The sequence below is a fragment of the Cervus canadensis genome, chromosome 4 (genome assembly GCF_019320065.1).
Source record: "Cervus canadensis isolate Bull #8, Minnesota chromosome 4, ASM1932006v1, whole genome shotgun sequence".
NCBI lineage: Eukaryota > Metazoa > Chordata > Mammalia > Artiodactyla > Cervidae > Cervus > Cervus canadensis.
In genome coordinates, this window is record NC_057389.1 from 80,703,514 (window position 1) to 80,731,069 (window position 27,556).

At 42.7% G+C, this 27,556-nt stretch overlaps 1 protein-coding gene across 3 annotated transcripts in view; it reads left to right on the plus strand.

The window, feature by feature from the left end:
- Positions 1–8,126: 8,126 nt before the first annotated feature.
- Positions 8,127–27,556, plus strand: part of MEGF10 (multiple EGF like domains 10) — a 173,027-nt gene continuing 153,597 nt past the window's right edge. The window contains exon 1 of one of the 3 annotated variants that reach the window (XM_043465953.1): positions 8,127–8,440. The gene's annotated coding sequence lies outside the window, so the exon portion shown is untranslated. The remainder of the gene's footprint in view (positions 8,441–27,556) is intronic. The other 2 variants (XM_043465952.1, XM_043465951.1) reach the window with 2 other exon arrangements.

The window sequence follows — 27,556 nt, forward strand, 5'->3', positions numbered from 1 at the left end:
CAAAGGAAAAATAAGCAAATGAGGTGAACCCTAGAATCACTCTGGCTTTCCGACTAGAGGTATTTCCTGGACCACAGTGCAGGTGAGAACAGGAGACAGACACTGGAATTCAGAGAGGCTGAGGTGGCTGGAATTTGGAGAACAGTGTACTAAAGAGGAGAGAATTAAACCAAGAAAAACCTCCATAAACTTGCATAGGGTCCATCTGTTGCTGAATAATAATCCAGGATGAATAGGGTGAGACTGTATAAGACAGGTACACACCCATCAAGAAGTTGTAAGTTGAACAATTCCCAGAGACCTGGAGGGACTAATAAATAGAGTGAAGGGTAAATAGCCTTCAGTGAACATCTAGGGACATTCAGTAGAGATCCCAGAAGGGTCACACCTTATAATGTACCAAGTGAAAGTGAGAGTTGCTCAGCTGTGTCCAACTCTTTGCGACCCCATGGACTGTAGCCTGCCAGGCTCCTCTGTCCATGGAATTCTCTAGGCCAGAATACTGCAGTGAGTAGCTGTTCCCTTCTCTGGGATATCTTCCCAACCCAGGGATTAAACTCAGGTCTCCCACATGGTAGGTAAATTCTTTACCATCTGAGCCACCAGGCAAGCCCAAGTATACTAGGGTAGCCTATCCCTTTTCCAGGGGATCTTCCCAACCCAGGAATCGAACCAGGGGTCTCCTGCTTTGAAGGTGGATTCTTTACCAGCTGAGCTACCAGGTAAGCCCAATAATGTATCGGTCTGGGTCCAGTTAAGAGATAGAAACCACAGTGGGTTAAACGGAGCTGGGGGGAGTTCATGTAACGAATTATTAACTCTGGTAAAAAGTGACTATTAGATATGACAATTCTGGATGGTATTCTAGGGCTGACAAAGTGCTTAAGAAAGAACAAAACTGGAAGGGGTTTCCCAGACCTCATTGGAGAAGGTATAGTTCAATCCACTGGTGAGCACAGAAGTTTGCTGGTTTGCCCAGGCTGGAGCTATTCTACAATCTCTAAGCCATCAAAAGGCAACCCTCTGCAGTGCTGGTAAAACACTGGTAATTAGTGATGGGCGAGGCTTCCCTGGTGGCTCAGAGGTAAAGAATTCCTGCTGATGCAGGAGATGTGAATGCTGCACCCTCTACAGCTCCCTGCACTGCTCGCCTCTGAGCAAGAAAGCATCTACTGAGCTGCTGCTCACTCTCCAGGTCCCTGGGTGGCTCATTGTGGCCCAAAGCGTTCCCACAGAAATACTATGCTCCCTGCATGCCCTTACTGTTGTTGTTGTTTTAGCTGCCAAGTTGTGTCCAGCTCTTTTGTGACCCCATGGACTGTAGCCCATGACTAAAGCCCATGACTGTAGTCCATGACTAAAGAGGCAACTGGAGTACCAGTGAGGGCAGGAGGCTTTAGAGTGATGGTATAAGCAGAAGACCTTCAGGGCACTATCTTTACAGAGAGGGCTGCAGGACACTTATCACTATGCTAAAATGGGGCTATGAGGTCCATTGAATAGATCAAAATATTAATGAATCTCTTGCCTAACAAAGAATCACAAGAAAATAAAAGTATCGACCAATATTCTTTCTGAATATAGACACACCTGAACAAAATTTTAGCAAATCAAGTCCAATAGAACACAAAACCTGTAATACACATTGGCCAAGTAGGCTTTAACCCAGGAAGGCAAGGCAGTTTTAACAATCAATTCAACTAACGAGATAAAGGAGGAAAACCATACAGTCGTTTCAATTGATGCAGAAAAAACATTTGATGAAATTCAACAGTCATTTATGGTAGAAACTTTTAGTGAAGGGATTTTTCAACCAAAAAAGGGTGTCTATGAAAAGCCTACAGCTAACATCCTACTTCCTGGTGAAAGACTATTTATTTTTGCTCTAAGATGGAGAACAAGGCAAAGATTTTTACTTTTATCAACATTAACATCTTATTTAACATTGTCCTGGGCATCCTATACAGAGCAATAAAGCAAGAAAGAGAAATAAAAGTAGCAAAACAGTATTTATTTGTATGTAGGAAATCCTAAAGAATTTTAGAAAAACTGCTAGAACTAATCAGTAAATTTAGTCAGGTTGCAACATCTGAAGCTATTGTACAAAATTCCATTGTATTTCTCCATGTTAGCAATAGACAGTTAAAAATTGAAATTAAAAAACAAGTCTGTCAAGTCTGTTGACAGTAGCATCAAAAATTTTAAAATATTTAGGGATAAATTTTGTAAAATATGTGAAAAACTGGCATGCTGAAAACTAAAATATTGCTGAGAGACGTTAAAAATGATCTAAATTAATGGCGCGATACAACATGTTTATAGATTGGAGGATTCAACTAATATGTCAATTCTCCTTGAAGTTATCAATATATTGAAGGCATTCTCAAAGTGAGTTTTTTTTTTTTTTTAATTTTTTTATTAGTTGGAGGCTAATTGCTTCACAACATTTCAGTGGGTTTTGTCATACATTGATATGAATCAGCCATAGATTTACACTTATTCCCCATCCCGATCCCCCCTCCCATCTCCCTCTCCACCCGATTCCTCTGGGTCTTCCCAGTGCACCAGGCCGGAGCACTTGTCTCATGCATCCCACCTGGGCTGGTGATCTGTTTCACCATAGATAGTATACATGCTGTTCTTTTGAAACATCCCACCCTCACCTTCTCCCACAGAGTTCAAAAGTCTGTTCTGTATTTCTGTGTCTCTTTTTCTGTTTTGCATATAGGGTTATCGTTACCATCTTTCTAAATTCCATATATATGTGTTAGTATGCTGTAATGTCTTTATCTTTCTGGCTTACTTCACTCTGTATAATGGGCTCCAGTTTCATCCATCTCATTAGGACTGGTTCAAATGAATTCTTTTTGACGGCTGAGTAATATTCCATGGTGTATATGTACCACAGCTTCCTTATCCATTCATCTGCTGATGGGCATCTAGGTTGCTTCCATGTCCTGGCTATTATAAACAGTGCGCGATGAACATTGGGGTGCACGTGTCTCTTTCAGATCTGGTTTCCTCAGTGTGTATGCCCAGCAAGTGGGATTGCTGGTCATATGGCAGTTCTATTTCCAGTTTTTTAAGGAATCTCCACACTGTTTTCCATAGTGGCTGTACTAGTTTGCATTCCCACCAACAGTGTAAGAGGGTTTCCTTTTCTCCACAGCCTCTCCAGCATTTATTGCTTGTAGACTTTTGGATAGCAGCCATCCTGACTGGTGTGTAATGGTACCTCATTGTGGTTTTGATTTGCATTTCAAAAATATACAAGCAACTCCTGCAGCTCAATTCCAGAAAAATAAATGACCCAATCAAAAAATGGGCCAGAGAACTAAATAGACATTTCTCCAAAGAAGACATACAGATGGCTAACAAACACATGAAAAGGTGCTCAACATCACTCATTATTAGAGAAATGCAAATCAAAGTGAGTTTTTAAACACTGACAAGCTAATTCTGCAATTCACATAGGAGATTTAAAAAAACCCCAAATTTAGGAAAGCTAAGCAAATCTTGGGGAAAAAGGGAAGAAGTTGGAAATCAAAGTCTTATTATGTTGTAGTTGTTTATTCACTAAGTAGTGTCCAACTGTCTGTGACTCCATGGACTGCAGCACACAAGGCTTCCCTGTCCTTTACTGTCTTCTGGAGTTTGTTCAGATTCTTGTCCATTGAGTCAGTGATGCTATCTAACGATCTTATCCTCTGCCTCCCTCTCCTCCTTTTGCCTTCAATCTTTCTCAGCATCAGAGTCTTTTCCAATGAGTTGGCTCTTCACATCAGGTGGCCAAAGTATTGGAGCTTCATCTTCAGTATCAGTCATTCCAATGAATATTCAGGGGTGACTTCCTTTAGGATGCACTGATTTGATTTCCTTGCAGTCCAAAGGACTCTCAAGAGTCTTTTCCAGCACAGTTTGAAAACATCAATTCTTATGCACTCAGCCTTCTTTATGGTCCAACTGTCACATCCGTAGATGACTACTGGAAACACCATAGCTTTGACTAGATGGACCTTTGTCGGTAAAGTGGTGTCTCTGCATTTGAATATGCTGTCTAGGTTTGTCATAGCTTTTCTTCCAAGGAGTAATCGTCTTTTAATTTCATGGCTGCAGTCACCATCTGCAGTGATTTTGGAGCCCAAGAAAATAGTCTCTCACTGTTTCCATTGTTTCCCCATCTGTTTGCCATGGAATGATGGGACCAGATGCCCTGATCTTAGTTTTTTAAATATTGAGTTTTAAGCCAGCTTTTTCACTCTCCTCTTTCACCTGAATCAAGAAGCTCTTTAGTTCCTCTTCACTTTCTGCCATCAGGGTTGTATCATCTACATATTTGAGGTTGTTGATAATTCTCCCTGCAATCTTGATTCCAGCTTGTGCTTCATCCGGCCTGGCATTTTGCATGATGTACTCTGCATATAAGTTAAATAAGCAGGGTGACAATATACAGCCTTGATGTACTCCTTTCCCAATTTTGAACCAGTCCATTGTTCCATGTCCAGTTCTAAATGTTGCTTCTTGACCAGCGTACAGGTATCTCAGGAGGCAGGTAAGGTGGTCTGGTATTCCCATCTCTTTGTGAATTTTCCATAGTTTGTGTGGTCCACATACCCAAAGGCTGTAGGGTGGTCAGTGAAGCAGAAGTAGATGGAACAGACCTAAACATAACAGCTAAAACTATAAATTTTGGAAGAAATAGTGGGAGAAAATCTTCATGACCTTGCGGTAAGCAAAGATTTCTTAGATAAAACATGGAAAACACAGCTGTAAAAGAAACAACTGATAAATAGGACTTTGTAAAAAAAAAAAAAATCTCTTGTTTGAAAGAAACATTGAGAAATTAAAAGGCAAGAGACAAACTGAAATAGTATATTTGTTATACACATATATGACAAGCTCCTGATTTTCAGAATATGTGAAGAATTCATACAACCCAATAACAAGAAGACAAATGATCTGATTAAAACTTGGACAAGAAACTTTGGATACTTCATCAAAGAATTAATGGAATGCAAGCACATGAAAAGGTGGCGGACATCTTTGTTCACCATCATTAGTCATTTTTTGTTCTTATTTAGTCTTTAAGTTGTGTCAGACTCTTCGCAACCCCACGGAATATAGCCTGCCAGGCTCCTCTGTCCATGGGATTTCCCAGGATAGAATACTGGAGTGCATTGCGTTTCCTACCCCCAGGAGATCTTTCTGACCCAGGGTTCAAACCACCTATCTCTTGCATCTTCTGCACTGGCAGATTCTTTACCACTTTGCCACCTGGGAAGATCATTAGTCATTCAGTTCAGTTCAGTTGCTCAGTCGTGTCTGACTCTTTGCGAACCCGTGAATTGTAGCACGCCAGGCCTCCCTGTCCATCACCAACTCCCGGAGTCTACTCAAACTCATGTCCATTGAGTCGGTGATGCCATCCAGCCATCTCATCCTCTGACATCCCCTTTTCCTCCTGCCCCCAATCCCTCCCAGCATCAGGGTCTTTTCCAATGAGTCAACTCTTTGCATGAGGTGGCCAAAGTATTGGAGTTTCAGCTGCAACATCAGTCCTTCCAATGAACACCCAGGACTGATCTCCTTTAGGATGGACTGGTTGGATCTCCTTGCAGTCCAAGGGACTCTCAAGAGTCTTCTCCAATACCATAGTTCAAAAGCATCAATTTTTTGGCACTCAGCTTTCCTCACAGTCCAACTCTCACATCCATACATGACCACTGGAAAAACCATAGCCTTGACCAGATGGACCTTTGTTGGCAAAGTAATGTCTCTGCTTTTTAATATGCTATCCAGGTTGGTCATAACTTTCCTTCCAAGGAGTAAGCATCTTTTAATTTCATGGCTGCAATCACCATCTGCAGTGATTTTGGAGCCCCAAAAAATAAAGTCAGCCACTGTTTCCACTGTTTCCCCATCTATTTCCCATGAAGTGATGGGACCAGATGCCATTAGTCATTAGGGAAATGCAAATTAAAGCCATAATGAGACTACTATATACTCAATGGTGTGGCTAAAATAAAAAGACAGACAATACCAAATGTTGATAATGTGGAGCAACTGTCATACATTGCTGATGGGAATGTAAAGTGAGGCATTAACTTTGGAAAACAGTTAATCTCTATTATATATGTAAACATACACTTACTGTATAATCCAATAATTCCACTCCTGTTAAATAAGAGTGATAACAACATATGTCCAAAGAACTTTTACATGAAATTTCCTAGCTGCTTTATTTATTATAAACCTAAATTGAAAACATTTGGTGAATGGCAACTGGCAGTATATCCATACAATGGAATAATACTCATCTATAAAGAGAAAGCAACCTACTTTTACCAACTCTTTTGATGAATTTCAGAAACATTATGCTGAGTGACGAAGTCAGACATAATGGAATACATATTATATGATTCCATTGTAGAAGGATCTTCTACAATGGAAGGAAAGACAAATCTATAGCTACAGAAAGCAGTTAAGTGGGTCAGAGATAACATGAGGTGGGTAACTGAATTCAAAGGGAGTAAAATAGAATTTTCTGGGAATAATTGTTCATTATCTTGATTGTGGTAGTGTTTCCATGGGTGTGTACATTATTCAAAACTTCTCAAACTCTATCTTTGATATGGCAGCAATACATTGAATGTAAATCATATCTCAATAAAGTTAATTAGAAAATCAAAGGAAGTGGTTTAACCAGGTTTCATAAAGTATAAAGCAAGGAGCTTTGGGGTATAAATGACATGACCTAATGGCCAGTCTCTAGAACACTGTCATATGGATCAATCAGCACTAGATTTATTCCTCCTTGTGCGGCTCTGGTCAGAGTTAGTATTCCTGGCAGAGAAGGTCTGAGGAGACTAGCTTAGGTCAGGTGCCCACTCTTGGACTCAGAAAAGCTGGACCATCCTGAATGACCTTCCCATCCAGAATGCCCTAAATGTGGCAGGGGTGGTCCCTCAAGAAAAAGGAAGGAAGGTACTGTTAACCAGAAGAAAGGGTGATGTTATCTGGTAAACAAACAAACAGAAACAGTCTTCCGTTGTTTATTTCCAGGGGTGACCAAGGAGAATAGCGAGGGGCTTCAAATATACATGCTCATTCATTCCATTCAATTAGAACTTTGAGCATGGACTGTTTGTGCCCTGTACTGTTACTGACTGGGGTCGTATATGCCTTTGAGGTCCCTCTAAAAAGAAAAGAGTTTATATTAATGTAGGGAACAGGAGTGGCTCATCTGGTGTGAATATGGAGCACAAGTCTTTTGGGGAGTGGGGAGGATAGAATTCAGCTTAATGTTGGAAAAAAAAAAAGCTAACAACTTTCCATGGATAAGAAGTGTCTATCTTCTCAGGTTGTTCTCATGCAGGTTACTTGTTTCCTAAGAAAGAGGATGGTGATCAGAGAAGGAGATTCCAAAATTCGTGTCTCCCCAAATACACAGATGGGGAAAAGCCTTTTCATCGTTTTCACTTTCCATCATTGGGTCTCCTGGGGTCTCCCAAGAGAGTCGGCAGAGGGAGCCATTCCCCAAGAAATCTCCGCCCGGGAGGTCTTAGCTGGCCTGGAGGGATTTTCTGCTGGCCCGTGGAGTTCTGTCTCCGCCCCGCCTCCATCAATCGGACTCCCTCACCCCACGCCCCACGCCTCCAACCACTTTGTTGCTGCAGCGCACACTTTTGTGCCGCTAGGTCACTCCCCTTCTCGGTCCCGCGGTTGCGCTCCCTCCCTGGCACCGCTGGGGACGTGCCACCCACTCCTGCTGGTTGCCCGGGTGCTGTCCCCACTGCCCCCGATCTTCACAGGGGCCCCAGAACACCTCTGGGGACCTGGACCCTGGGGCCCTGAGAGTGGACTGGGACCCAGACGGGCACCCTCTCCGCTACCCCTTGGTAAACCCCGCGAGGTAACCCCAGGGTGTGCCAGCTTAGTAGCCGGACCATTGGCGGAGTCTCTCAGGGCGGTGGAAGCCGCTCAGGACAGGGACAGCCCGCGATCGGGGCGCAGGAACTGGGCCGGGAGGACCCCGCAGGTCACGCTAGGGGCTGCCCGCCTTGCCAAGCGACGCCCCCCTCCCCCGCCCCCCACCAGTCTCCGTCCCGGCGGCAGCAGCTGCAGTAGCGGCAACTGCTCGCATCCCGCGCCGGGCTCGGGTTACTCCCCTCCTCCTTCAGCATCGCGGGCCAGACGGAGAAACCCTGACTCAAGTTTGCAGCGAGTACTTTCCCGGTGCGCGAAACTGGGGGTCTGGAAACGCACCGAGACCCGTCTTCTTTCCCGACCCTCCAAGCCTGAACCAAGACTCCGAAGTATCGCTCTTTTGGGGACGCTGCTCGGAACCGAACTGCGCCTTTTGGAGCAGATTCCGTTTCTCCGCTGGCGCTGCGTGAAAACCCGGGGGGAAAGTGTTGCGCTGTGAATCTCAGGATCTCTGGTAAGAGTTGGGCAAACTCCCTTCTGGCAGCCGCTGGACCTTGGCCGGATGGGGGGCAGATTTTCCTTAGCCAGGGTGCCCCGTGAGGTGGGGCGAGATGGGCTCGGTCTGGCTTGTTTACTGGTTTTCAGGGTTTATTGTTAGTGTTTGGATGTGGTCTTGTACTGGGAGCTGGGTAGAACTTCTTGGAGTATTTTTCGTGAGATGCCCTCCTTACGCATCTTATTTTGCATAATTTCTGCCCTTGGATTTCCTTGTTTGTGTTGATTCTCTGTTGACCAGTGTCAAAGATGTGTGTAGGGAGACTTGGGGAGACTGGGAATGAAACAGTTTTGGCTCTTAGGTCCACTTTGCTTCTCCTCTGGGATCTTGTTTTCTAAACTTCTCTTTCTCCAGGACTTGATATTCAGATTGTGCGGTCAGACTGGGATGTTCCCTCCTGTGCTCTCAGGGTCTTTTAGGGGGCATCAGGATCACAGGCTGGGTGACTTAAACTGAAGGCATCTCTTACCTATTCGAATACCTGGTACCTCAGGGGATGTTGGGAAGGGCGGTTCTTCCAGCCATGTGTGAAAGTGTTCTGGCTCAGCCCTGTCTGACTCTCTTGCCACTCCATGGACTGTAGCCCACCAGGCTCTTCTGTCCGTGGGATTCTTCAGACAAGAATACTGGAGTGGGATGCCATTTCCTCCTCCAGTATAGTTACCATGAAAGATCTATCTCCTGTTGGTCTTTTTAATTCCTTCGATCTAGGACTTTTACCCCTGGTTTAGGAAAGTATTTTGTCTTTCTTCCTGGAAATGAGTGATACCACTGAGTAAATGAAATGTAGTGACATCTTTGATACTTCTTTAGAAAATATCCCCACAGAAGAATCCAAATTCCTTAGGGGAGAGTTAAAGTTTGAGATTTTATTAGTCCTAAAGTGGGCTTCCCTGGCCTTTCTCCTTTATATTCTGAGCCTCACTTTGTGTATAGTCTTCACTGTATGTGATGCTTCACTCCTTATGGATGAAAAGACTAGGGCCAGATTATTTTCCTGATATGAATGCTCCAAGAGGTCAGCTTGCAGGGTACTTTTTGCTGTCCTGCTCTGAGGTCAGAGTGTTCAATAGATGGGATGCTCTGGGACCAAGGGGCCTGGGGAAAACTGCTAACTCTGCCACTATCCAGTTGTATGATTTTGGGTATTACTTAACCTTTCTCGCCTCATCTGCAAAATCAGAAAAATAATAACAAGGCTCATACCAGAGGGTAGTTCAAAGGATTAAATAAGTTAATGTGTGTGTGGAATGCTAACATGCCTGGTAAGCACATATTATGTGCCTAGTAATATGTGCCTAGTAAGCACATATTAGCTGTTATTAGCATCATCATCATTTTTATTCTAACATTATTAACTCATATCGTGATGATATAGTTTTTGTTAGCTGTCAGTAAGTATTAGCCATTCTTTCTGTTTGGATGAGCTTTGAAAACCGTGCTCATCTAGGCTACACTCCCACCTAGAATGTGATGCATTGTCAAACTTTGCTCAGACATGGTCTTTGTATTGCTTGCTGCTGGGGCCTGTTTAGAGGAAAGGTGCATATTGCAGGGCTGGGATTTGTAGAGCACGGGTCTTGGTTTGAGTGTCAAAAGGTGCTTGGGACAGGTTAGCAGGTGGGAAGTCTACACTCAGTTTACAACCTGTAAACTATAGTGCCTTAGAAACTTGTTGCTTTCCTATCCCTCCTTAAACCTATTTTTTTTAGAGCTCAAATCATTTGTTCAATAAATATTTATCAAGCATCTATTACAGTTCAAGCATTGTTCTAGGTTCTATATTATTTAAATTTGTGTGCTTCCTTTTAGAAATGGAAATGCACAAGTATTTGCTTTATGCCTGTTCCCTCCCCCCACCACACACGTTTAGAATTTCATGTGGCATTATCACTCTATAAATTAAACCCCCAGCACTCTTTAGCTCTAATGATTTCAATACCTGTTAAAATGAAGAGCCTATATGGCTGAGTGATTGAATAAAATATGCAGTATAACCTTTAGCAGGGCTCTTTTCCCATCAGCTCCATCACGTGTGGGGAGGCAGGGAAAGAGCTGTGTAATCTCTGGTGTTCCTCTGGATCTAACTTCCTTAAATTAGCTGTCTTAGTTCATTGGTGGTTGTTTTTTGAATACCCTCTTTTTCTTTCAACATTTGTTTTAGGTTCATAAATTATGTCACTTACTTCATTGCATGTCAGTCAAAGTGAATAATGACACTGCTAATAAAAAAGGAAAAGCATTTGACTCTGCTTGTATTTCATCAGCTATTCTCAGATGTATATCAAAAACATAGAGGAGGACTTGTTAAAAGTATTAGATGGATCTGTGAGAAACTGCTAAAATTTGACCATGTTTGACCCCGGTAAAATTGTGATTTCATGTATTTCTATCGAATATAAATCCTTGCTCCCCCCACTTGGATTCAGGTGCAGTAAGTCCTGGGTGAGATGTGGGAAGTCTGCAGTTTTACAAGTTCTCCAGATGAATCTAATGCAAACCCAAGTTTGCACGTGCTCAATTAGCAGCCTCGGATTTACTTTCCTCATGATTGTTTAATAGTGAATTTGTAAAACACACATCTGATTGTGTCATTCCCTTATTTAATAACCTTTGGCAACTCCTCAGATAGTGTTGTCAGTCACCTGGGTATTTATTGAAAAATGCAGATTCTGGAGCTTCACCTCACATGTAAGGGCCAATAATCTGTGTTCGAGCAAATCCCCAGATGAATCTGGTAGACGTGACCTCAAATCACATTTGGAGAAACAATGACTTATGGCATAATGCCTAACCTCTTAACACCATACATAAGACCAACTTTGCATCATCTTCTCAGGATACTTCTCTGCTACCCTGTTCTTCAGCCTTTCAGCTCCATTGATGTTGATCTTGTTACTCTTTCTTAAAGAATGAATTGCCTCATTCACTCCTTGCTGACCTGGCTGTGTATGCTTTTCCCTCTGCAGGAAATGTCTTTGCTCCTCTTTTTGGTCTAGCTAAGTTCTTACTACCTACTCATCCTTCAAGATGCAGTTTAATTAAGACCTTTCCTGTGAAGCTTTTCCTAGTTCTTTTACATAAACAGTGGTATCTCATGTGATTCATATTCTGCTTTGTGGATAATTTTAATATAGCATCTATCATACTGTATCAACTGTGTTACCTGAATTTTTTTCCAACTGATTGGTGAGTTTATCATTCCTTATTCTGAGCCTCTATCCAAATGACTGGCACAACTAATGTTACCTAAAAAATGCCTAAAGAATGTGGAGAATGAATGAATGAATGAATGAATGAATGCATTTGACTCTTTATTGACACACCAAGTGTTTTGGTTAGTCACTAGGTACATACTTAGGATTGTGGACAAGCCATTCAAGAATTTACAATTTGGCTAGACAGAGTCTACAAAGTTAATAACATAGAGTGGAAAAAGGACAAGATAGAATATCCTAAGAAGACTTATGAACCAGATGCCCCTGAATTAATGTTGTAAGTTCAAAACTATATCCATAGTATGATTCAAGAGCTGAATTTATTACACCTTTGGGATAGTTTTGGTTGTGAATGTCAGGGCACTGTAGTGGTTTACGCTGTGCTTTTTAGTTTATAGAACACCTTTCCATTTGTTTTTACATTTGATCAGAAACATGGTAACTCATTCAGTATTGTTTTTCCTACTTGAGTAGAGTAGGATGCAGTCCTAAAAATAGGTCCAAAGGTTGTGCAAAACCCTACATGTTAGAGGGGATGCTGGGCCTAGAAAGAAAAGCATCTTATAAATTTTTAATTACATCTTGCCACTTAAGACACATTATTCAGTGTTTTCTTCTTTAATTTTTCTTTATTTAAGTGTTCTATAATTTTAATATTTCCTCCTGTTTGAGTCCCAGTTAACTTGTTCAAATTAAAGAAGTATCTGATTCAGACTAAAGATTTGCCATTTGGGGCATGCCTGATAACCTCCATCTTCATTTCACATATTAAGCTTATGAGACAAAGTCTTTTTATAATTATGATTATATTTTTAATTTTTTCATTTCCCACTCATTTTTTGTGATAATGGAAATATATAATACTATTTTAACAAATGAACAAATTGCAGGATAAGAGAAAGATGGTGGTGCTTCAAAAATCAAAGTTTTAGCTCATGGGCAGCACCACCATAAAATAAACAACAAAGCAATGTTCATTTATAGGTTGATGTAAGAGATTTCCAATGACATAGAGCAGGAAGGTAGGAGCATCAAAGAATTAAGTACAAATGTCCAGATTGTTTGGACTTCAAGCAAACCAATATTAAGAACTGCCTTGGCTCTCATTTTCTTAAGGATGTGTACCCAGTATTTCATTAAAAATATTAACTTAGCTTTAAGAGTTAAAACAAGATTCACTGGCTTCTATTGACTAGTCTTCTTTTTCAATTGTTTCCAGTATGAACTTTTTCTATCTTAATTTAAGCTTGCATCTGGCTGTACTTTCATAAGTCTCAACTGATCTCCTAATCTCTTTATTTACTCATTCATTCATTTATTCTCTCTCTCTGAATTTCCCAAGATTTTATATCTCTTGACTCCCTTTTCTTCCCAATTTATGACTATTTTTCACTCTAATCCTTCTCCTTTTCAAAACAGTTTTTGCAGAAGTTTAATTTATAGCACTTAATAAAAGGATTTCTTTTATTTTTTAAAATTTATTTCTTTTATTTATTCTTTTATCAGAAAAAACTAAGATGCAAGCCAATGTTATTCTCCTTGATACAACTTTATTTGTAAAACTGCAGGTCACCGTGTGGCTTCTATTTGATGATGTATACTTTGTGCCATTAGCCAGTCTGGAAAGTGTGAATGTGATAATATATCCTGTCATTATTGGATGTTCATTACTAGTGATTTCCTCTCATTTCATTTGCAATGATTTATACTCCTAGATAAAGAAGCTATGTAAAGCATTTTAACCACTTCCGTTTCCTATTCAGAGGGCAAGAAATGGTACCATCCCCCTCTTCCCAAGACAAAGAAACACAGTATTTCAGTATAGAAAACCTTATCTTGATACATAAGTGCACAGGATATCAGCATCTGTTAAAAACATCTTATCTTTGGGAGTGAGGAGGCCCCATCTAGCGGGTGACTGAGTACCTTGTCCTTGACATCCTGGCTGAGCTGGCTGAGATGCATAGACAGGCTTAGTTCTAACACCTCACCACAGATGATCATTCCCATGATGAGTCTTTTAAATACCTTCTAGTAAAGGATCATGCTTGTCTTTAAAAAAAAAAAAAATGACAAATTGAAAATCAAACCCCACAAATTTAGTTCGTTTCACACAGAACAAAATAAAAGTACGGAATCTTTGTTTTGGGTCTAGAGGATTAATTCTACAATCAAGATGAAAAATTTCAGTTATCTACTCCCACTGATATTTTGTGAAGGATACTTCATTTTTTTTCTTTTTTTTTTTTTTGTACAAGGAATCAGTGATAAAATGTGACTTTTGTTCTGTAAGAAAGTAATTAGAGTGAGTTTTATTTTGGCTCCATCAGATGTGTGTTTGGCATATATAGGACATAGGGATACATATGTACAAGTACCAAGATACTCGCCTTAAAAAAATAGATGAAAAAACTGCAGTGACAGTGTAAGGCTGGGTGAAGTGAGGGCCTGGTGTGCAGTTCTGAGAGCTGCTCTTGAGGGCTCCTCCTAGAGAGAGGTCTGTGTGCTCGCCAGAGGCATCCTGACAGTGTGGGGCCTTGATGGAGAGAGGACTTGAGTGAATGAGGCATTTTAGATAGGGAAGTGTAAACACATGGCCGCAGGAATTTTTAAGACATCGTTAAGCAATAGTGACTAAACCATTCCATAGGAGTAATGAGTTAACATTTAAGAATTGTTTTATGACAGCCACATCTGGGACTATAGGACTAGATTCTACCTGCTCCTACAGCACTTATGTGCAGTAAAGGGTCCCCTCATATTATACTGCAATTATTTTATTATATAAACCCAATGTGGTTTGGGCCACCCAGTTGAGAGTCAAGTAAAAATTGAGCCCCTGTTCCATGAGAAGGTATGAAATGAGAAATCCGTTCTTTCAGGCATTGTAGAGCTTCTTCGGGGGTGTGGATGGAGACAGGACTTAAGTTTCTTCTAACATCATCTAGATCTGAATTCATATTTTCCTTTAAGAAGTTTAATTTAGAGGTGACCTTGCCACACCACTATACTGTCTTTTTAGCATGAGGCCATCAGCCCAACCATGGGTATCACTTCATATCTCCTTCATTTCATACAATATCACCAGACATTCAACTCTAAGTGGCTGACTTTTAAGGCTTAAAACTATGGAGGAAATTCCCACCTTGAAACTTTGAACTAAATGTGCAACATGCTTGTGTTTTGTCATATATTTGTCTCACCACTGGAACTTTCTCACCGTTCATCCTTTGCTGAAGGTGAGCCTCTGGCAGGTTGCTTCAGCACCTCCTTTCATTCTCCCCTTCAGTTCAGTTCAGTTCAGTTGCTCAGTTGTGTCTGACTCTTTGCGACCCCATGAATTGCAGCACGCCAGGCCTCCCTGTCCATCACCAACTCCCGGAGTTTACTCAAACTCATGCCATCGAGTCGGTGATGCCATCCAGCCATCTCATCCTCTGTTGTCCCCTTCTCCTCCTGCCCCCAGTCCCTCCCAGCATCAGGGTCTTCCAATGAGTCAGCTCTTCGCATGAGGTGGCCAAAGTATTGGAGTTTCAGCTTGAGCATCAGTCCTTCCAATGAATACCCAGGACTGATCTCCTTCAGGATGGACTGGTTGGATCTCCTCGCAGTCCAAGGGACTCTCAAGAGTCTTCTCCAACACCACAGTTCAAAAGCATCAATTTTTCAGCGCTCAGCTTTCTTCACAGTCCAGCTCTCACATCCATACATGACCACTGGGAAAACCATAGCCTTGACTAGACGGACCTTTGTTGGCAAAGTAATGTCTCTGCTTTTTAATATGCTATCCAGGTTGGTTATAACTTTCCTTCCAAGGAGTAAGCATCTTTTAATTTCATGGCTGCAATGACCATCTGCAGTGATTTTAGAGCCCCCCAAAATAAAGTCTGACACTGTTTCCACTGTTTCCCCATCTATTTCCCATGAAGTGATGGGACCAGATGCCATGATCTTAGTTTTCTGAATGTTAAGCTTTAAGCCAACTTTTTCACTCTCCTTTTTCACTTTGATCAAGAGGCTTTTTAGTTCCTCTTCACTTTCTGCCATTATCTCCCTCTTTTTCCTCATTGCTGTTCCTACCCCCAACTTCCTATTATCTTCTCAACAATCATTATTATTAGTTTTTAACTTTCCTGTCTCAGTCCCCACATTACTTGGTGCCCTCATTTTTCTCATCTCTCTCCTCCCAGTCATTTCTCCTCACGTGAAGACTGGGTCACCACAGTGTGAAGTACATGCCCTTTCAATATCCTCTCATCTCCTGTGTGTTCCTTGAACAGGTGTGCAAATAGGTGTGCAAATAGGTGTGCAAAATCAGGCCATCAGCGAGGTGAGAAATGCTTGAGGCCTCTGCTTTCAAACTTTAGGAGCATAAGAATCACTGGCAGATACTGGCTTACCTCTAATTTTGATTTAGCAGGTGTGTAGCGGAGCCCAGGGCTGGGTATTTTTTAGTATTGTGGACGTCCGCAATGGCTCAGTGGTAAAGAATCCGCCTGCAATGCAGAAGATGCAGGAGATGCAAGTTTGATCCCTGGGTCAGTAAGATCCTTTGGAGGGGGAAATGGCAGCCCACTCCAGTGTTCTTGCCTGGAGAGTCCCATGGACAGAGGAACCTGGCAGACTACAGTCCATAGGTTGCAAAGAGTCGGACATGACTGAGCACACACTGGCAGGCGGGTGTGCAATGGGGCCCGGGGCTGTGTATTTTTTAGTATCCGTGCTGCCAGAGTGAGCACTGGGGATGGGTGTTTCTGACAGGGTCTTCTGACACAGGTGGTCTGTGGGTACACTAGTAATCCTGGTGAGGGCTGTGTTGCTCCAAAGGCACAAATATTCTTTCCTTTTCTTTTCTCTTCATTTCTAATATTTAGTGACTTGGTCAGAGGGGGTCGGAGAGAATAGCTGGTCTGTGAGAACCCGTGCCTCTCTGTCTCTGCTTGGAGGGACAATGGCTGTAACACAACGCGGTTCCTGTGACAGCTGGAGAAAGGAGCCCATTGTTCAGGGCTTGGCTGATGCGCGTTCCTCTCTGGCCGGCCATCCAACTGAGCTTGGTAGTCCCAAGGAAACAGACACACTTGAATCAGAGAGACAAAGGAAGGAGGTCAAGGCCTTCCACAGTTAAACTACTTGCAGCAATGTGTCAGAGGTAGGATTTGGGAATGAAGAAAGTAATTTTGCGGAAGCATCATTAATCTGCTGGTTTGGAGGCATGAGACATGTCATTAAGATCGTTTCAGGTGGCGCAGTGGTAAAGAACTTGCCTGCCAATGCAGGAGACACAGGAGATGCAGTTTTGATCCCTGGGTCGGGAAGATCCCCTGGAGCAGGAACTGGCAACCCACTCCAGTCTTCTTGCCTGGGAGATCCCATGGACAGAGGAGCCTGGTGAGCTACAGTCCATGGGGTCACAAAGAGTCTGACATGACTGAGCACCCCAGCTGATATCTGGCCAAAAAAAGAGTTGTTTCTTGCTATACCCAGTGACTTCTCTTATGGACAGATTGTATTATTGATTTTAAAAATGTGAGATGTTCCTCAGTCCATGATAGGCAAAGCTACATTTCTGGGCCTCTTTTCTCCAGCTTCATCAAAGATAAGAATCTGATCTGACCTAAATCAAGGCCTGTGATCTCAGAGAATGATTCTTTGTTCTGTGGTATGATCACCATGTGTATGATGTATTAAAATTTTCTCTCCAAATCTAGACTCAGATATTAGTTTAGATGCTGAGAATCTTGTGAGATTGAAATACAATTAAATGCGTTAGAAAATTATTGATATGTTAGGACAGTTATGAGGTTGGGGGACTCCCCAGATGTTAGGTAGATACCATTTCTCACCCCCAACTTCCAGACTGGATTCTAGCCCTGAAGGGGAAGGGTTGTAAACTTCCTGTAAATATCTAATCCAGAGCCCGACAATTGGCTACATTCTTTGCCTCAGAAAAAGATTCAAATTCAAGGTCAGAGCCTCAGGAAAGGTCATGGACTTTTCACACAGGATTGTTCTTTTAGCCTGATTTATGAAAAAGTATGTCATTCATTCAGCCTTTGCCTCTGGGTTTCTTTTAAAGGAGAACTCAGTCCCTTGTTCCTGTGGATATTTGTAGGTGGCTTTCCCCGCCCCCCACCCCCCCCCCCCCAGTTAGGCAAAGAGTACAGCCTTGAGTGAGGCTGAATGGCGGAAGCCTTTCCTGGATATGATGGGTTGTGGAGAGCCCATTTACACAGTGTTCGGGCAGCTGCTGCTCACTGGCTGTAGGAATCCTTTTGTGTCTGAGATAAGAGGTTTTCTGACTGGGAGTATCAGGCTAAAGGAGGCTGGTACCCAGGAGAAAGCAATACATGACTCGCTTGAGGTCACTTAGAGCTTCTTGTAATTGAGTCCATCACAGCACCTTGATTACAGACTATCATTGTGAGTCCATTAAAGGAGGAGAAGCAAGTGGATTGCAGAGAGGCAAGTGGTTTATTTATTCATGTTTCCACTCCCCCACCCCCTTGCAGTTTGTTTATCCTTTACTAAGTGGATATTTGGTTTTTACCAAGGATAGAGATGCTTTTCAAGTGGAGAAGGGGAAGAGGAGACTGTTCTTTGCAGGTGGCAGAAGAATTGTATTCAACACGCTTCTGATTAGTTAATTAATTCTCAATTCGTTGTCATTAGGCCTGTTAATTTGGCTCCATTCCTGTGATTTAGAGAGGCTCGCCCCTCGGTACTGCAAGGGATGCATACTGTGCTCTGCTTGAAGTTCTGTGTAGACGCTGCTTGTGCTGAAAAAATACAGCAGTGATGGGTTGTCACATTATTGAGCTCATGTCTCAAGGAGCACATTTGATGCTAAATGCACTTTTTAGGCACAGGGTGCTTGCTGGGATTTATTTTTGTGTTAGGATTAAAGCTCTGGCCTAGGAGGGCTTCTGAAATGCTCATATTGTTCTGTTTGATCTGTTGTTGTTCAGTCACTAAGTCGTGTCTGACTCTCTGCAACCCCGTGAACTGCAGTATGCCTGGCTTCCCTGTCGTTCACTATCTCTTGGGGTTAGATCAAACTCACTTCTGGTGTCATATCTTTTTGCCTTTTCATACTCTTGATGGGGCTTTAGAGGCAAGAATGCTGACTTGGTTTGCCATTCCCTTCTCCAGTGGACCCTGTTTTGTCAGAACTCCCCATCATGACCCATGCATCTTGGGTGGCCCTAAATGGCATGGTTCATAGCTTCATTGAGTTACACAAGGCTGTGATCCATGTGATCATTTTGGTTAGCTTTCTGTGGTTGTGGTTTTTTTTCTGGAGGTGTGGGATTATAGTTCTTGCTTCTTCTGTCTGCCCTCTGATGCATAAAGATAAGAGACTTTTGCAAGTTTCCTAATGGGAGGGACTGGCTGTGGGGAAAACTGGCTCTTGCTTTGGTGGGCAGGGCCATGCTCATATGAAAAGTGAGTGTTAGTCACTTAGTTGTGTCTGACCCACCAGGCTCCTCTATCCATGGAATTCTTCAGACAAGAATACTGGAGTGGATTGCTATTCTTTTCTCCTGGAGATCTTCCTGACCCAGGGATTGAACCTAGGTCTGCAGCATTGCAGGCAGATTCTTTACCCTCTGAACCACCTGGACAGCCCCTTGGGGGCAGGATAAATGGATGTGTTCAGCTGATGAAAATGTATTGAGCTATTTAATTTTGATTTGTATACATTTGTGATATGTATTTTGTACTTCAGTAAAAAGTTTGAAAAGCTTTTAAAGCATCATGTTTAATACAGAATTACAGCTGTAACAGTGATGGAAAACAATAAACTCAGAATCTCAACTGTCACAAAATTTGGGTCTTGGAGGGGCTAAGGGGGCCTGATGCTTTAAACATCCTTTAATTTACCCTTACTTCCATAGCCAGAAGAGCTGTGTGTCAGAAAGCAACAGACCAGCCCCATCATAGTTGATTGTTGTACTTTTCCAGGTAGCAAATCCAGTGCCTAAGAGGTCAGCAGTGTCAGCAGAGCCCCACTCTTCAGAATCTAAAACAAAATCACCCCTCCAAGTTGATCAGCTAGCAAACCTTCCCATTCCTGCTTTCCACTCTTCTCCTGTTCATTGTAATCTGTCAGGAGAAATCAGAGAGCAACTCTGGGGCATGGATGTTTTCCTGAATCTTTAGATGATATCTCTCCCAAAGTCTAGTATTGAAATGCTTTCATTTATTTCTTTTATTTTTCTAACTGGGACATAGTAAGATGAGGTGTTGGCTCACCTCTTTCACGTTTTTCAGCCTTCACTTCCTGAGCTGCGCAGTGAGCTCCAGGAGCAATACCTGTGATGGTGGAATGGCCCTATGAGCAAAATGATGTTTCCAGCATGTGGTTGGCCTGTGGTCCTTTTTCTGTCTAGACAACATCGTTCATCATCAGTGTGGATTGTTCCATATATCTATTGGAACATCCTAACTTGCTGTTACCACATGCAACTGTTAGACTCAGATGGAAAAAATAGGGTTTTTTTGTTGTTGTTGTTCCTGAAGGAGATTTTGGAGTTGTTGGCTTTGAAATGGTTCTAGCACATCTATGAGAGGTTTGAGTATCCATTCTGTACATTTCCTTTGGGCATCGGGCTTAAAGGTTAACTGTTGATTTATGCAAACACATGTGATTAAAGTCATGAGTGAGGAGACAAGACTTTGATGGTCGGGGTCTACTCCTGGCTGACCTTGTCGTTTACTATATGAAATGTGATAACCCTGGTGAGGGTCTGATCTCCAGCCCAAACCCTTGTGACCTTGGCAGGCTACTTATCTTCTCTAAGCCTCCTTTCAACCCCTGTGAAATGCTAACAGTATATACTTCAAAGGGTGTTATGTAAGTACATAGTAAGCTCTCAATAAATCTTAGTTATTATTTAACACCAAATAATGTTAAAATAGGGAAGAATAATTAACATGTCTAGGAATAAGATTTGCTTATGATTTTATGAAAGGATTACCCTTGTGCTTAAATATGATTATATTAATTAAATACAGAAGTTAGAAAATATGGCCTATGATATACTATGATATAAACAATGAGGAATTCAAAATATTATGGAATACAGAAACAATTAATTTGCTCATGGACCTGAATATTTTTTAATGATGATAGTATTTTACTAAGAGAAAAGTTATTTATCTCTACTACAGAACCAGGGGCTTCCTGGGTGGCTCAGACAGTAGAGAATCTGCCTGCAATGCATGAGACCCAGGGTAGATCCCTGGGTCCAAAAGATCCCCTGGAGAAGGAAATGGCAACCCACTCCAGTATCTTGCCCAGAGAATCCCACGGACAGAGGAGACTGGCGGGCTACAGACCATGGGGTTGCAAAGAGTTGGATACGACTTAGCAACTAGCACTTTTAGTCAATGAATTTGTTCTTTCCTAGTAAGATGTGAGTAGACTTAAGAGGGGTTTTTACAAAAACATGTGGCAGCATTATTCACAAAAACTGAAAGGTGAAAACAACCCATATGCCCACCAACTGATGACTGGATAAACAAAATGTCATGTCTCCATACAATGGAATATTATTCATTCCTAAAAAGGATTAAGTATGATACATTTTAGGATATGGATGAATCTTGAAAACATAATGCTCGTGAAAGAAACCAGACACGAAGGCTACATGTTATATGATTTCATTTGTATGAAATGTCAAGCACAAGCAAATCCATGGAGCTAAAAAATAGATTAATGCTTGCAAGAGGCTCATAGGAGGGGAATGAACAGTGATTGGGTCATTGGGTCATACAGGATTTCTTTTTGGGGTGATGAAATGTTCTGGAAGTAGATGGGGTGATGGTGGTACAGTGTGGTTAAATGATGAATTTTACTTCAATTATTTTTTTGGCCTTTATTAAAAAGAAATGAGCAAATGTTTTGCCTTTAGATGAGATGTATCTGTATCAGTCAGTCGATCTCTTTTCATGATGTGTCTGAACAGCCAAATCTTTGCTGCACGTTGGAGAGGATATTCAACATGTCAAGGTCTGGTACCTGCCCTCAGCGCACTGCCAGTCTGTGGGGACAGGAAAGAATAAGGAAGCAGGTGATATGTTCTAAGTGAACCTGTCTTGGAAGAGGGAGAGATCACTGTGGATTTGTTGAGAAGGCTTCTTAGAAGAGATGGGACTTTGAAAGAAAAGTGAGCATCCTGTAGTGGAGAAGAGGGAGAGAGGAACCCAGTTGATAAAAATTCAGGGCTGGGTGAGAGTGGGTGAAGGCAGGAACAGGGGCAGGCAGAAATGGCCAGAGTGGCATGTCTGTTAATGGAGATACAAACAAATAAAGTTGCAGGAGGTTGGAGCCAAGTTGGGAAATCTTTGAAAGCTAATTAAATTCACTAGGCAGTGATTATTAAAGGGTTATCATTGCTGACAGGAGTAGAAAATGACATAAAAATGGAGAAGACAATAAGGAAACTAATACAGTAATTTCACTAAATCTAATATAATCTGTTATTTATTTATTTAATATATATTCATGGAATACCTATTATGTTCCATGCAATTTTCTATGTAATTTTCTATGCATTACCTAAGATAAGCAAGGGCTCTGCCTTCTTGGACTTACATTCTAGTTATACATTTCAAACATTGATCACTCTGTCCAGTGGACCGCTGTAGTTGAAAAGCTAAGGCACAGATTATGCTATAATGTGGTTTAAAGTGCGGGTTCTAGAACCAGACTACCTGGGTTTGAATCCTGGTCTGCTCCGTGTTTACTAGATGTATAACCATGAGCCAGTTACTCCAGACTTCAGTCTCTTTATCAATTAAGTAGGGATAATATTAACTTTCTCAGAGAGCTGTCATGAGGATTAATTGAGATGATAAATGGAAAAGACTTATGACTTATCTGGTATATAGTAAACACTCAGTAAGTTTTACTTGATTGTATTGGATTGATTAATTTCTACTCAAGGATTTGTCTAGGTCACTGCCATTTTTAATTCAGTGAGACTGTTGTGGAATCCTGGTGTGTTGCACCCTGGGTCTAGGCTCTCTTTCATATGCTGTACTATTTTGGATGTTGAACTTGTTGAATCAATTAGCATAGAAGCTCTTCCTTCAGAATTCAGGAAAGCAGCAGAGTTCCTCTCTCTAACAAGCTACAGTTCTGATCTTGGTTTGGACAAAGTTTCCAAATAATGTTCCTTCTGCAATCTGAATCTCAAAGTCTTTTTGAACCTTTTGGCCTGACAGATTCTGCCCTTTCAGTATTAGGAGTCTAGTGATAAGGAATGTGGTTGGTGCCTCAGACCTTATGGTATCCAGTCTCCCTCTGGAGATAGAGGCACCCTTTGAGTTTAATTTCTTTATGTTACCTCATCACAAGTGCCTCAGCCACCTCAGCTCTCTCTGCCTCTGTGGCCCTTTCTGTGAATTAGGGTAAAATAGCCAGCCCCTACCCCCCTTAAGAAGGTACCTTCTTGGAATATTTCTGGAAGTAATCCTTGGAGCTTGTGGGAAAAGACTGCGTAAAGTTTAAGGGCCCTTCTGCTTTTAGCATAAATTAATTCTAGAATATAAATTTCCTGAGCACATGGGATATGTCTGGTTTACCAAGCAGTCCCCAAATGGTTGGGCATAATGCCATGGACTTAGTTGTGTTTCTCCAAATTCATCTGTTGAAATCCTGTCCCCTCAGTGTGACTGTATATGGGACCTGTGAGGAGGTGATTAAGATTAAATGAGGTCATAAGTGGGGCCCTAATCATGTAGAGCTGGTACCCTTGTTAGAAGAGGAGGAGACCGTAGAACTCTCTCTTTCCATCATGTAAGGACACAGTGAGAAGGGGGCCACTGCAAGTCAGGCAGAGAGTTCTCCCTGAACCTGAATTGGCCAGCAACTTGACCTTGGACTTCCAGAACTATGAGAAATAACTTTATATTGTTAAGTCACCCAGCCTGTGGTATTTTGATATGGCAGCCTGAGCAGATCAAGACTTGTAAACATTTTCTTTTTTTCTTCCCATTCCCTCCCTTACTTTTCTCCTCCCTCTCTCCTTCTTCTTGCCTTCCTTTCCTTCTTTCTTTCATAGAATAGGAACTCAAGCATTTGTGGGCTTGACGAATTTTGAGATTATTCAGAACTATGGGTATAGAAGAATAACATGAAGAGGAGAACCTGGCCCACCAGCCTATTGAATGGATAATCTTGACCTTGTCTCCCACTGTACACCAGTGAGGCCACAAGGTAGCATCATTGCTTGATGAGAAACTTTCTCCAAGACCTCATCTTGGAGATGAGATGGAGATGCTCTAGTGGAAATGCTCTCCACTAGCATCTTTCTAGTGGAGATGCTAATGAGTGGTGAATAGTCGAGTGAGTGAGAACCATGGTCTGAAGGATGCGAGGTGAGGGAAGGGGTGGACAATTTGTGCTTTGGACTTTCAGGTTTTGAACAGTTGACCTCCTCGCTGTCCTTTCATAGGAGGCAGAGGAATTGAAGTGGTGAGAGTGTGAAGGGAGGGTCAGTAATGGAGGCCCTGCCAGCCAGACAGCACCTCAGGAGAGGTCAGATGGATCCTTCCACTGAGAAACATCCTCCTTCCAAAAGGGTGAGAACTCTGCCTGAGCCCAGGCAGAGACTCAAGAGCAGAGAGTTCCTCAGGACAGCGAGCCAGATGGTCTACTTTTATTTTGGTGAAGACCCGCCTGGAGCAAAGGCACTTTTCTTCCACTGTTCAAAAACAAAAAGCTTATGATGTGGAGCTCTGCCAAGGTAGGGCAGGGAAAAAAAAAAATCCTGGCCTTGTTTTTTCAAGGCAGGATGCAAATGATGCTTTGTAGTTTTGTTTGTGTAGCCACTGGGGATGGTTCCGTGGGCCTCCCCGCAGCCCATCACTGCTGTGGAGTAATTTTTATGATTGTGATCATCATCTTATAAGCTAACCCTCTAGGTCCAGATGTCACCTTCCAGCGTAATTCTCTTTGATTGAGGATATTGTATTGTAACGACATTCAGAGAGCTTCTGAAAGTGATCCCCTAAATTCGCCTTTAGAATTTGAAGTGGGTACTTACGTGTCGCCCCCTCCCTAAAGGACAGAACTCTGTTCTTTCTGAATTTGCAGGGTTCAGGTGGGGCAGACAGGGACTTTCTCTATCCCTGGAGGATTTCTTATAGCTTGATCTGAGGGAGCTCTTGTGTAGTTGGGAGAATTTGAAAGAGCATTTTTCATTTCTGGGCTAGGTTGTGCTGTGTGTGAAAACGAGGCCGTGTCATTAGGGCCCCAGCGGCATGTAGATTCCGCCCCTGGCACGTGAGGAGACCATGGTGTTTTCATGGGTTGGTGGGTGCTGGGCCTTGTCTGTTTCCTCTGTTGGGGAATGTGTCAGGCTCTGCTGCTGAGGAGGATGGCAACCATGGCCTGGAAGGCAGATTTGCAGAACAAAGTATCAGTCAGTAAACACGGGGCTTTGGAAGCCAGGCGAGTTTTGTCACCGAGTTCTAAGAACCAGTTCTTTAAAACAAAGGCGACTTCACCATCTGTCTAGGCGTTGGACCCATCACAAGGAAGACTAGAGGCAGAGCAAACCTGTGGGGAACCACAGTGAGCTTTCTTCTGTGGCCTCTTCTTGGAGATGGGCGATGATCTCTGCCAGGCTTTGACTGCTGTGCCCACAGAGAAAAAGCCATGTGCAGTGACCGTCCCGCTCGTTCTTTTTGTCCCGCGGTTATTGGCGGCTGAGCGGCTGGGAAAGGGAAGATGCCTGTGGGCGGTCAGAGGCAGGCCCCAGGATCATTGTTGAAGGCCCAGCGGGAACCCCATGGTTAGGGGAGAGGAGTCCAGATGAAGCAAAATTGCTTAAAGAGAGAGGGACTTTTAAGAGTTCCACTTCATTGATTTGGTTCAAGCTTTACCTTAAATGTACTTCATGCTGAGTTGTGGGAGGTGGTGGGATCACCCAAGTTTGAAATCCCAGCATTACTCATGAGTGTAGCTGCCCACTTTTAGAATTGTATTACTTTGAGGTAGTTTTTTGTGCTTTCTCCTCTTGGTGCCAATGAAAAGCATACACGGTGATGTGAATCTCAAGATTAGTGTCATTAATCCGTATCTATCTATCTGCCTATCTATCTTCACACACACTGGAAAAGGGAATGGCAACCCACTCCAGTATTCTTGCCTGGGAAATTCCAAGGACAGATGAGCCTGGCGGGCTACAGTCCATGGGGTTGCAAAGAGTCGGATATGACTGAGCGGCTAACACACACGTACCCACACACACTTGCATGGCCTGGAGTGAAATAAGCAACTACTTCTAGAGTACGGGAGCATGCTCAGAGCCCTGCCAGGTGGTCCAGAATAGTAGGATGATCAATGAATGCCTCTGGAGCCTGGAGCTCTTGACTTGAGATCTAAATCCACCACTGTTTGCTCTTAGGCACCTAAAAATCTGTCTCATGCCTGATTTCTTATTTATGAGATGAAGAGGTCAAAAAGGTCCTTGGCAATCCCATGCTTGACCAGGAAGCCTCTGAGGCGAGTCTGGAGTGCAGGGTACAGCCGAATGGGCGGGGGAGACTTAGGTGGCTGGGGGCTCAGTGCTGGCAGAGAGCAGAGCTGTCTGCGGCGCTTGACGCCGAATGGAGGAAGCATGATTGTGTGGCTCACAGAGCTTGCTCCCCGTCCCTTCTCTGCCCCGGAGGAGTCTGGTATGAGTCTGGGGACGGCTGCCTTCCTGGGAAGTCTTCATCTGTACTGGCTCCTGGTTACTGCACAGCTGGGCCCCAACATGTGAAACTTAAAGCACAACTTTAGCAAAGTCCTCAGTTATGGCTAACATCACAGCAAATCTAAACTACCTTCCTCTATCCATGATGGATGTATTTTCTTCTACTTTGTTACGACAGATCTTCAGGAAAAACGTACAAATGTGCTTTCTGTTTCTCTTTTTAAAAATCTACACATATATTTTTAAAAAAAAGAAAAAAAGAAATTGTTAGCGTTTAAAATCTGATATCTGCTACTGTTCCCCAAGAGACTGTGAAGAGAGTGTCTGGTGATGGTACAGAGCCCTAGTTCAGGAGTGTGGAGTGGAGAGGCCAGTCCTGCCCCTCGGGGTAACAGAAAACTGGGACTGTCTAATCCACGCCACATGCGGTGACCTGAACAGACCCTGTAGGACAGAAGGCTTGCTGTCTCCTTGCCGACCAGTTGCTCCGAAGCCCCGATACAGCTGTGGCTGGCTTTGTGGGGAAGTGCAATGGGACTTGATCTTTTAATCTCTTCTCTCCCTTATAGGTATTATAAATAACAGCTGGTCTGTAGGAGTACCTGCCAGAAGGGATTGAGATGTGCATTCTGCACTCAAAAAAGCATTGTTTTGTGTCATCTTAACTTAATTAGTTATTAGACGAGTTGTCTGGGGCGGAGGGGAATAAAACTCCAAAGCAAAGCTACTTTGTTTTGACCCAGAAAATCCAAGTGGCGGAATTTAGAATTGAAATCGAGGAAGGCAAGTTACTCGGTTTTAACCTCAAATTCTTAATAACTACTCCGAGAAAGTTAAGTCGTGCATACCAGTCCACATCCCTAAATCCATTCATTCCAAGTTAAACAAGTGAAATAAAGTTTTGAATTCAGGCAGACAGGGGTAGAGAGCTGGGATTCTGACAGGCACAGGGGCTTCAAAGTGTTAGATGCCCTTTGGTTTCCATCTGTTTAAAGTTGAGAGAGAGAGCTACATTGTCTAATTTGGCTTCTGTTGGTGGGTTCCGGAGGAATCCTCTTCTGTTGAGAGCTCTCTAGGAGAGCAGGGAGGGGACATTTTGCACCCCCAATCCTGCAGAGAAGGCTGTGGTGGCCCTGAACTGACAC